Source organism: Urocampus carinirostris, chromosome 7, assembly GCF_059441175.1.
Source record: "Urocampus carinirostris isolate Australia breed hairy pipefish chromosome 7, RoL_Ucar_1.0, whole genome shotgun sequence".
NCBI lineage: Eukaryota > Metazoa > Chordata > Actinopteri > Syngnathiformes > Syngnathidae > Urocampus > Urocampus carinirostris.
This window is the reverse complement of record NC_142355.1, coordinates 32,291,018-32,302,619: the sequence shown is the minus strand read 5'-3', so window position 1 is coordinate 32,302,619 and position 11,602 is coordinate 32,291,018. Positions and strand designations below refer to the sequence as shown.

The 11,602-nt window shown below is 41.5% G+C and overlaps 2 non-coding genes across 2 annotated transcripts; both read left to right on the top strand.

Moving 5' to 3' along the window:
- The first annotated feature begins 1,658 nt into the window (after positions 1 to 1,658).
- Positions 1,659 to 1,732, top strand: trnan-guu (transfer RNA asparagine (anticodon GUU)). Its single transcript has one exon. It is a non-coding gene; the product is annotated as a tRNA-Asn (tRNA).
- A 3,600-nt stretch (positions 1,733 to 5,332) lies between these two features.
- On the top strand, positions 5,333 to 5,406 carry trnan-guu (transfer RNA asparagine (anticodon GUU)). The gene has a single exon. It is a non-coding gene; the product is annotated as a tRNA-Asn (tRNA).
- Positions 5,407 to 11,602: the final 6,196 nt, after the last annotated feature.

Genomic DNA, 11,602 nt, shown 5'->3' with positions numbered 1-11,602 from the left:
AACAGAAGGAGTATCAGACCACTGCAAAACTACCAAGATCGGGCCGTCCCTCTAAACTTTCAGCTCATACAAGGAGAAAACTGATCAGAGATGCAGCCAAGAGGCCCATGATCACTCTGGATGAACTGCAGAAGTCTACATCTGAGGTGGAAGAATCTGTCCATAATGCACAAATCTGGCCTTTATGGAAGAGTGGCAAGAAGGAAGCCATTTCTTAAAGATATCCATAAAAAGTGTCTTCAAAGGTTTGCCACAAGCCACCTGGGAGACACACCAAACATGTGGAAGAAGGTACTCTGGTCAGATGAGACCAAAATCGAATTTTTTGGCAATAATGCAAGACGTTATGTTTGGCGTAAAAGCAGCACAGCTCATCACCCTCAACACACCATCCCCACAGTCAAACATGGTGGTGGCAGCATCATGGTTTGGGCCTGCTTTTATTCGGCAGGGACAGGGAACATGGTTAAAATTGATGGAAAGCGGGATGGAGCCAAATACAGGACCATTCTGGAAGAAAAGCTGCTGTTCACAAACGTTTTCCATCCAACCTCACTGAGCTCGAGCTGTTTTGCAAGGAGGAATGGGCAAAATTATCAGTTTCTCATTGTGCAAAACTGAAAGAGACATTCCTCGAGCGACTTGCAGCTGTAATCGCAGCAAAAGGTGGCGCTACAAAGTATTAACTCAATGGGGCTGAATTGTTTGCACATCCACTTTTTCGTTATTTATTTGTTAAAAAAGTTTAAAATATCCAATAAAGTGTGTTCCACTGCATGATTGTGTCCCACTTATTGTTGATGTTTCACAAGAAATTACAATTTTATATCTTTATGTTTGAAGTCAGAAATGTAGCGAAAGGGGGCCAAATAGTTTTGCAAGCCACTGTATCCTGTTTTTTCCTTTCGCTTTAGCATCTGTGAAGGCCCTGTGACCCACAGCTAATAAAGTACACAAATTAGAGTAATGTATCGCCGACGTCAAGAATTTTTACAAACCACGCAGGATTCTGAAGTGGATGAAGAGAAATGCATGGTGGGAAGTAGTTCCGCCGATAGCATATCAGTATTTTTTGAGGCTGTGAAACAAGGAGTTCATCAGCATGCTAGTGTATATGTTGACAGGCAAGTTAGATACATAACTTGAACACTGCAATGTAAGTGGACATGCTAAAGTTGTTGTTGAAGTCATATAGTGGGGGAAATGGCATATAGAGGGGCCACACTAATTTTTTTATTCCACCATAAACGTGAAAAAGGTGTTGACAAAGATCAGGATCAAAATTATAGCTAAGGGTAAACAAATTTGGTTCAATGTTTTCTGTCTTTGAGTGTCTTGTTAAAACCAATATGCCCGCATCCTTTCTTCACAAAAGAGCCGAGAAAAGAAGAAGGGAGAGGTAGAAAGGTAAAAAGATGTGTGGCCAGATGGCCTTGGGACTGAGCAGACTGACTGTGCACATTTTCAACTGAAGCCTCAGATTTGAGGAGAGTGCCACAGATGTTAATACCATCCGACCTGGCACCATTGCCAAACTGGCCAAATTTCCGATGGACTTCATCATCAAGTCTCAATCAGTTCAAGATGTATCTTGGAGTACGTACTCGCGTATCCCATTCTAGTAGTCTGTTTTACCACTCCTCAAGATCAATTTGCATGTCTCTGTGGCGCAATCGGTTAGCGCGTTCGGCTGTTAACCGAAAGGTTGGTGGTTCGAGCCCACCCAGGGACGAAGTTTTAATTGTTCCTAGAAAAGATCCGTAATCCAAAGATATTTTACCCAAAAAATGTTTTGTCTGTCACATTGTTTAATATCGTTTTCCGTCTACTTTGTCATGTTTATTATTCTCTCCAGTTTTCGTTCCCGACTAGTTTGTTCTGTTTAATTTCGATGTGCTGTTTCATTATCAATCCTGTTTGTCCCGCCCTGTCCGGTATCGACCCAATCTGTCCGATATTTACTCGGGCAATTGGTATCGATCTCGTTGGCCTCTGGCATCCTATCATTCCACGCCAGACCGCTACCTAACATGTGCATGACTCCCTATTTCCCTTAAAATAAAAGGCTTGTGTGAGAAACGTCAGGCATTTGGGTCCTGATCCTGTTCCGCTTCTTGACACATTCCCGCCTCACCTCCGAAATTCTGCGACCCTGTCCACCTTCAAATCTGGACTCAAAACTCACCTCTTCAGACTTGCTTTTTCTTGACCTTCTGCCTCACATTCTGCCCCTTTTAAACTGGAATGTCTTTTATTTGCTATTTATTACTCTCTTGCTTTACTTATACGTATGTACAGTGACCTTGGGTGTACTGAAAGGGGCTTCGGAATACAATGTATTATCATTATTAGTAGCAGTTCTATTGTAAAACTAGCAACAATATCATACGTTTGAAATGTAATTTATTATTTTTCAAATTTTTCTTTGTGGGGTAAAGTTCTGTTTTCTTGATCTGATTTCGAATTCGTCTTCCCTGCAAAAAAGGAAGAAAGGAACAGGGGTAGACCGTCACAGTTGCCATGGCACCCAATTAGCCCCGCCTTTGTGGCGCCAGCTGCGGCTCATTGTCAGATTGGCTTTCCGTCTATTTAAGCTCAGTGCTCTCACTCTTCGTTTGTCAGTCCGTCAACAAACTTCTGCCCCGCAAGATGTGTGTTTCGACTCGGTCCGATTTCGGTCCGGTTTCCTGTTGGTATTTCCTCTCCGGTAATGTTCCCGTTTATTTTTGTCCTGTTTAATATCGGTTTCCAGTATCGTTCCCGTCTATTTTTTGTCCTGTTTGTTATTCTCTCCAGTTTTTGTTGATATGTACTGTCCGGTATTGTTCTCGTTTATTTTGTTAACCCAAACGCCAGTGATTCGGCGATCGTTGGGCAGAAGATGTAAGGCAGCAGTCTGCCGTGGAATGACAGGAAGCCAGAGGCTGACGAGAGTGATACCAGCTGCTGGAGGAGATATCGGACAAATGGAGCGATACCACACAGGACGGGACAGAGAGGATTAAAATCAAAACTGGATATTGAAATTAAACAGGACAAACTAGACGGGAAGGAAACTGGAGATCGATATTAAACAGGACAAAATAGACGGGGACAGGAAACTCAAGCAGGGAACCGGACAGAGTCAAATCCCACGTCTTGCAGGTCAGAGGTTCGTTGACGGACTGACAAAGGGGGAGTGAGAGCACTGAGCTTAAATAGAAGGGACGCCAATCTGTCAACGAGTTGCAGCTGGCGCCACACGGGCGGGGCCTATTGGGCGCCATGGCAACCGTGACACTAAGTTAGCCTTTTGGGGTTATTTGTATGTAGATAAGAAGATTTCACTTTTTAAATCAGGCTTTCACAAACTTCGGCCTCAAAGGCTGGAATCATGCAGTTTACACCTTTTGGAATCAGGTGTGCTAGAATACCGAAACATCAAAACTTTGCAGGACTCAAGAATCATGTTTTGGGGAAGTTCGGTTAAAACAATCCTTTAAAGTAGTCAGAGGAAACGTACGTGGCTGTTAACTGAAATGATAGCAGTGTTTCTGTTTTTTTTTGTGTGTCAACCTCATTGAACTTTTCCCACAAAGAAGGTACCGTGATAAAAAACTTGAAAACGACTTTGTGATGGAATCTTCAGCCACAGTGAAATCGGATGATTTTGAGCATGGCTAACCTTGACATTTACACTGAAAGCAAAAGGTCAGATGCTGGTATTTTCGAATGTTCCTGGGTAAGAAATCGAAAGGTTCACTGGGTGTCTCGTTTTGAGAAACAAAGAAGTCTGGGAAAATATGATGTGGAGCGATGGCTTTGACAATGGAAATAAATAGAACAAATTGACGATAATGTAGTGTAGAGTGTGCTGCCTAGCACAAGTTGGGCATATGTCTTTCGGATGGACATAGGACATGCTACCTGGTAATGAAAGATTCTAGGGCTGCCACAGGGAATCGACAAAAACGATTAGTGAAAGCGATTAGTGCTACAACAACAAATAGACAAAATCAATTAAAACAGATGATTAAAAGCGTTGGCAACTAATCAGATCATCGCACACGGTTTTGTTGTGAAGCTGAGAAATTGTTGTACCGCTTTAGTCCGACAGAGGATGCCAAGACAGTTTGTATAAAAAAGCTGTCAAATTTTTTATACACTCATACCTGTCCACCTGTACGTTTTTGCCATACAAAGAACGTTTATTAAGCATTTTAAGACGTGTACGACGTACAAGAAAATCTGTACGGGAAAACGCAAATTTGTCAATTATGGGTACCATCTGGTATACACCGACTATCACGAAACGGCAAATCAATCAAGTCAAACGAGTTCGCCGTGGTAGCCTCTATCTCGGTAACGTTTTTTTCGTTTGATGCTACTGTGCGCATGCGTCTGCCGCCTGTGGATTTTCCATCATGCATCATTTCGTGGTAGTTGTGTAGTGAAAGGAAGTCTGTCTCTTTTTAGAGAACCGGCTTTTTCGTCTCAACTCATTAAAGAGACCCGGTTCTCAAACGTCTCACCTGCTTTGATGCATTATATTACGAATTATTATGTTGTATAAAGAAGTTGAGAAAAAAGGAAGTATAAAAGAAGAAAATGAAAAAAGACAGGTTTGTGGTTATCTCTATAATCTGTATATTACCAACAATAATTTGATGCAAAAAATTAATTAATAGTTTGAATAAGAAAATGTATTATTCTACTTAATTACATTTGCATGTATTTTTTTCTTCTACAGTGAACGTCCAAGCTACTTCATTTTTGAACTTTTTTTATAATAAAGCTAATTCATGTCGGGCATCTCAGTATCTCACAACATCAAGTTATTTAACAATATATATGATATAACGAAACTGATGTACAACATAACATGTTAAACTACATAGATAAAAACGTTGGGAAAAAAATATGGTGTAAGATTATTTTGTATTTTGTAAGGGAAAATACGACAGTTTGTAAGGGCATGGAGCCGCGGAGGTTGACAGGTATGTATACTACATTTTGAACAAACATTTGAAGCAAATGAAAGGGCTATACATTCAATGAAGTATACATTTTATATAACTTGGTCATACAACAGTCACTCTAATGCAGTTTTGATGTGTGATTATTTCATAGTGAACAAAACCTAAGAGGAAGTACTTTGTCCTCAGTGACGTTTATTTGTGCAGCTAATAAAGCAGCACATCTAATGGAACCAATATTTTGTTTTTTCGGTAACTAATACGTATCTATTTGTTACCAGCTAGAACACATCAGCAAGAATACGTGTTTGCAAGGACTGTGCTGTGCTTTTGCTTTCTTTGGATGAAATAGAGACTACACGACGAAGAGCACGTATGTCTCTGTGGCGCAATCGGTTAGCGCGTTCGGCTGTTAACCGAAAGGTTGGTGGTTCGAGCCCACCCAGGGACGAGTACTTTATTGTTTCGTTTTTGTTTTGTTCACAGAAATGTATTGTATTGTAAGAGGACTTCAAATTGCACTAGAAAATATTTTTAGGGATATAGTGGCTTACCTAGATTGAAGGTTATAAAACTGCAAAAATCAATTAGGGACTTTGATTACATGGTTTTATGGGAAATTCAGTGGCCACTTTTTAACAAGCGATACAGTGAAATAGGGGTTTGAAAAGGTTGCATTCTCCTAAGAAGGTAAACTTCTCCAAGCAAAAGATTATTGTTTTCCACTTGAATTAGCACCACTCGTTAATTAGACCAAAATGGACTGCATCAGACGTAAACAAACCGCCAAAAACGTATGAGTCTGCAATAAACATGGTACTTCTGAGCTGGGATCTGCCTGGAATGCTTTTAAAAAAAAGGCAGCAGGTGACATTTGAAAAACCGGTCGTTGTAGTATGGGATGGAGCTGAAGCTAATGTTAATACCTGCAAGTGCTAAAACTGTATTTATACAGAGCAAGCTAGCAGTGAGCAGTAGCTTACAGGCAAGTAACGAACAAGGGTGGCTGGAGAAGGAAACTGTGGAAATTATGGTAATAATGCCCGAATAACCGGATTCGTCAACCATCAGTAGTAATATATGCATATTGATGATTGATTGATTGGATCCCTTTACCACTAGGTTCGTAGGGGCACAATTTCCTGTGGTGTTTCTTGGGCAAGTACAACCTGGTGGTGCTCATCCCTCTCCAGGCCAAAATATTACTGACATATAAAGTTCTAAAGTGGAAAATCAACCACGCAAGAGTAATTTGGGACTTTCTGCCACAGGCGACTGACTCCATTCATCCGTTATCCACCTGAGAGAAACGTTACAATTTAGAACTAATTGGCCAGAACTTATCGAAAGTCTTACTAAACCCTAGAGTGTTTCCCAGTCAATAGAAGCCACAGCAGCACTTAATGATAATTGGGTAATCGCTCCGTTATTCTGTCGATAAACCAATAGGATCAGTAATTTCAATTTCCACTCTTAAATTGAAATTAAATGAATAAGGATATTATCTCAATTCATTTAACATTACAAAAACTAATTAGGAATTTCATAAATGAGTTCCTGGCTTAAGGGCAGAAATGTAAATGTAAATGAACAACCATGTCGTGACTATGTGTGAATTTAGACATATATACATTATTGAGTACCAGAACAGGATTAGGACACAAACGCGTGACGTTTCTCACACAAGCCTTTTGTTTTACGGGAAATGGGGAGTCATGCACGTTAGGCAGCAGTCTGGCTTTGAATTCATAGACAGATGGAGTCGATACCGAACAGGGCGGGACAGACAGGATTGCTAATGAAACAGGATATCAAAATAAACAGGACAAACTAGTCGGGAACGAAAACTTGAGAGAATTACAAACAGGACAAAAAATAGACGGGAACGAAGCTGGAAACCGATATTAAAAAGTACAAAAATAAACGGGAACAATCCCGGACAGGAAATACCAACAGAGAACAGGACCGAGTCAAAACCCACGTCTTCCGGGGCAGAGGTTCGTTGACGGACTGACAAAGGAAGAATGAGAGCACTGAGCTTAAATAGACGGAAAGCCAATCAGTCAATGAGCCGCAGCTGGCGCCACACGGGCAGGGCCAATTGGGCACCAATGCAAATGCGACATATATATTCACATACAAAATGCGTCTATACTTACCAGACATGGGACCAAGTCACACATGTGCAAGTCTCAAGTAAGTCTCAAGTCTTCACCTTCAAGTCCCAAGTAAGTCCCAAGTATTTTTTTCTTGGGCAAGTCAAGTCACAAGTCAAGTCCCGAGTCTTAGATTGCCAAGTCCAAGTCAAGTCACAAGTCATAAAAACAGCGACTCGAGTCGACTCGAGTCCAAGTCACTAAGTCTCAAGTCCCCATGTCTGATACTTACTAATATATATGAGAGCAAATATTTTACATTTTCCTACATACCGTAATGCAATTAGTAGTTTAAAAATTGCATCCAAGAAATGTTATTTGTTTAACTTAAATACTTTAATTATTATTATTTATTTTTTATTATGTGCATTTGACAGTCTGAATAACACGATACCGACACTCCCCTTCTTACGGACATTCGAGTTACGAACAACGGTACATACGGAAAAAAAAATTAGGGATGTCAAAAAATATCAGGACATTGCTGTAAGTTACTGGACTGTCTCAGAAAATTAGAATATTGTGATAAAGTTCTTTATTTTCTGTAATGCAATTAAAAAAACAAAAATGTCATACATTCTGGATTCATTACACATCAACTGAACTATTTCAAGCCTTTTATTATTTGAATATTGCTGAATTTGGCTTACAGCTTAAGAAAACTCAAAAATCCTATCTCAAAATATTAGAATATAATGAAAAAGTATACAAGTAGGCTATTCAACTAATCACCTGAATCATCTAATTAACTCGAAACACCTTGCGAGGGTTTCCTGAGCCTTAAAAACACTCAGCTTGGTTCAGTAAACTAAATCACAAGTATGGGGAAGACTGCTGATCTGTCTGCTGTCCAGAGGACCATCATTGATACCCTCCATCAGGAGGGTAAGACACAAAAAGAAATTTCTCAAAGAGCAGGCTGTTCACAGAGTGCAGTTTCAAAGCATATCCACATAAAGTCTGTTGGAAGGGAAAAATGTGGCCGGAAACGCTGCACAACCAAGAGAGATGACCGCAGCCTTAACAAAATTGTGAAGAAGAGCCGCTTCCAGAATTTGGGGGAGCTTCAAAGACAGTGGGCTGAAGCTGGAGTCCAGGTATCAAAAGCCACAGTTCACAGACGTGTCCGGGAAATGGGCTACAATAGCCGTATTCCCATGGTCAAGCCACTTCTGAACTCAAGACAACGGAAGAAGCGTCTGACTTGGGCTATGGAGAAGAAGCACTGGACAGTTGCAGAGTGGTCCAAAGTCCTCTTTTCAGACAAAAGCAAGTTTTGCATTTCATTTGGAAGTCAAGGCGCCAGAGTCTGGAGAAAGGCTGGAGAGGAGCAAAATCCAAGTTGCTTGAAATCCAGTGTGAAGTTCCCACAGTCAGCAATGGTTTGGGGAGCCATGTCAGCTGCTGGTGTTGGTCCACTGTGTTTCATCAAGTCCAGAGTAAATGCAACTGTGTACCAAGAGATTTTAGAGCACTACATGCTTCCATCTGCTGAAAAGCTCTATGGAGATGAGGATTTCATTTTCCAGCATGATCTGGCACCTGCCCACAGTGCCAAAACCACCAGTAACTGGTGCACTGACCATGGCATCACTGTCCTTGATTGGCCTGCTAATTCCCCTGACCTGAACCCCATCGAGAATTTGTGGGGTATAGTTAAGAAGAAGATGAAAGACACCAGACCTACAAATGCAAATGAGCTGAAGGCCGCTATCGAAGCATCCTGGGCATCAATAACACCTCAGCAATGCCACAGGCTGATTGCCTCCATGCCACGCCGGATTGATGCAGTAATCCGTGCAAAAGGATTCCCAACCAAGTACTGAGTGCATCAATGGACATTTTCAAATGTTTGATTTAGTTTTGCTGTTATAAAATTATTTTTTTACTTGGTCTGAGGAAGTATTCTAATATTTTGAGATAGGATTTTTGAGTTTTTTTCAGCTGTAAGCCAAATTCAGCAATATTCAAATAATAAAAGGCTTGAAATAGTTCAGTTGATGTGTAATGAATCCAGAATGTATGACATTTTTGTTTTTTTAATTGCATTACAGAAAATAAAGAACTTTATCACAATATTCTAATTTTCTGAGACAGTCCAGTAGATTTGTATAAGTACTGTAATGTTTCTTTCCGCCGCTACCGCCATGTGTCACTGTGAGAGCTCACGCAGCATCCACCCCGAAGAAGAAATCCAGCTTCCTCTTCCTGTCACAGTTCCAGATCGTGTGTAAACATACTGTACTGTATCTCCAGCTCGCTAAGAACTTTGACATTTTAATTGTTTATTATCTCGTGCATCCGTTCAATATGTCTGGTGTAAAATGGAAAGAAGAGGCAAACCATTTCATTTGAAAAGAAAGTGGAATAAGAAAGCTTGATGCGGTTGAGAAAATGGTGGATCGGGTTTTTTTGGGCCCCTTTTTACCACGGACGAGGAAGTCGCCTAACTCTTGAAGCCCATCTTCCAAAAGTACGTTAAACTTCACTTAATATTTATAGACCATATCATTTTATTAAATCTTGATTTTTTTAGGACAAAACAATATAGGTTACTTAGACAAGCCTTAAAGATACTTACAGTATACCAACCTTAAACATACTCATATAAACCTTAAGCATAAATTCCATACAAAATATAGCACTGAAGCAACTTATGAACAAATTCAACTTACGAACGATCGTCTGGAACGTAACTCGTCCGTAGGTGGGGGAGCGTCTGTAAATAGTTTCAAATGATCTTAGTGAGATGGAGACAAATTCGTCCAGAACCACAACGCAAACAGGACCCACTCGCATAACGTTTCTCACAGTTTTATGGGAAAGAAGGGAAAGGATTGCACACACAATCCGGTGATCGCTGGTCGCCGGGAGCAGGTCGCTCTGAACGCGAAAGTGGCATTTCCTTAGCGAGCGATGGTGGTGTCAAGAGTGAAATAAAGTAGAAAGCCAGGAGAGGAGAGTAGACGTGGTCGAGATCAAAAACGGATCGTTATTCGGGACGGGAGAACAGACATGGTTAAGATCAAAAGAGGTCGTTATTCGGGACGGGAGAGCAGACACAGTCGAGATCAAAACAGATCGTAGCGGGAGACAAACAGGAGAAAAAACAGGACAGGCGAAAAAGGGAGATTTGCAGACGGACCGACAAAAGGGGACTGACAGGACAGAGTTTAAATACTGACAGGGAGCCAATCCGTCAACAAGCTGCAGCTGGCGCCACTCGGGCGGGGCCAATTGGGCACCCTGGCAACCGTGACAAAAGTGTCTGGAACATGAGAGAAATGTTTATCATATTTGCAAAGAATTTGTCATGCAGTTCCTGGAATTTGCCGAGGTGATGCAGAGTGCCAATTTTATGATTCTGTTTTGGAAAAAAAGTTGACCGTACTGTATTTTCGCAATTCTGGGAAACTTGGTGTTTTACGTGTCCCTTATAGTCGAGAAAATACAGTACATTAATATCAATTATTTTCAAAACCGAGCCATTATCAGCTGCTGAAGATGTCATAAATTGCGTGTACGTAAGATGTTTAATAAGAAGATTGGTGGCGTCAATTGCTGGTCAGCTAAGTGCATTTGGCCACAAATCTTTCCGGGGCATCTCCTGATGAAATCTGATGCAGACTGTCATTTCCTGCAGGCACAGCCGTTGTATCCTACTGTCTGGCAAGGTTAATGTTGAACAGGCTCATTGGAGCGTAACTCGGTTCATGCTACACGCTCTTGTCCTTCCATCACATGCCCCTTCAATTCTCCACACATGATCACATTTAAATTGTGAAATTAACAGTGGCCAACACCAACACCTTCGCAGTTCCTTAGCAACTGCTTTCTGCATGTTTTCCGGTCACGAAAGTAGTTTTTTTTTCATGACCAACGGGAGTAGTGATTTTATGACATTTAAGACATTGTCCGTCATTACCATGCATGGAGTGTAGTGTTTATCATGTTGCGCTGTCTCTGAGAACTTAAAAGTCAAGTCATATTTATTTGTATAGTGTCAGGACCAGAACGGAAACGGGACCCACTTGCGTGACGTTTACCACAAGTTTTATTGAAAGAGAGAGGAAGCTTTTTGAAACGATCCAGTGTTCGCTGGGCGCGGGAAGCAAGTTGCTCTTGCACTCGGATTGGGATCCGAACGCGGAAGTGGATGGCGATGTTAGGGGCGGAAAACTGGTCGTTAGCCGGGACTGGGAGAGCAAGACGTGGTCGGGGTCGGAAACGAGTTGTAGGCCGGGACGGGAGAGCAGACGTGGTCGGGATCAAAACAGGTCGTAGCGGGAGACAAACAGGAGCAAAAAATCTGTATAGGTGTGAGTCAGGGTCAAAAAAAGGCTGGCCTAGTATACACAGAGATTCGCAGACGGACTGACAACAGGGGATTGACAGGGCAGGGTTCAAATAGTGACACGGAGCCAATCAGAAACCGCGGCGGTTGGCGCCAAATGAGCGGGCACAGGTGAATCGCATCGGTAATCATGACAT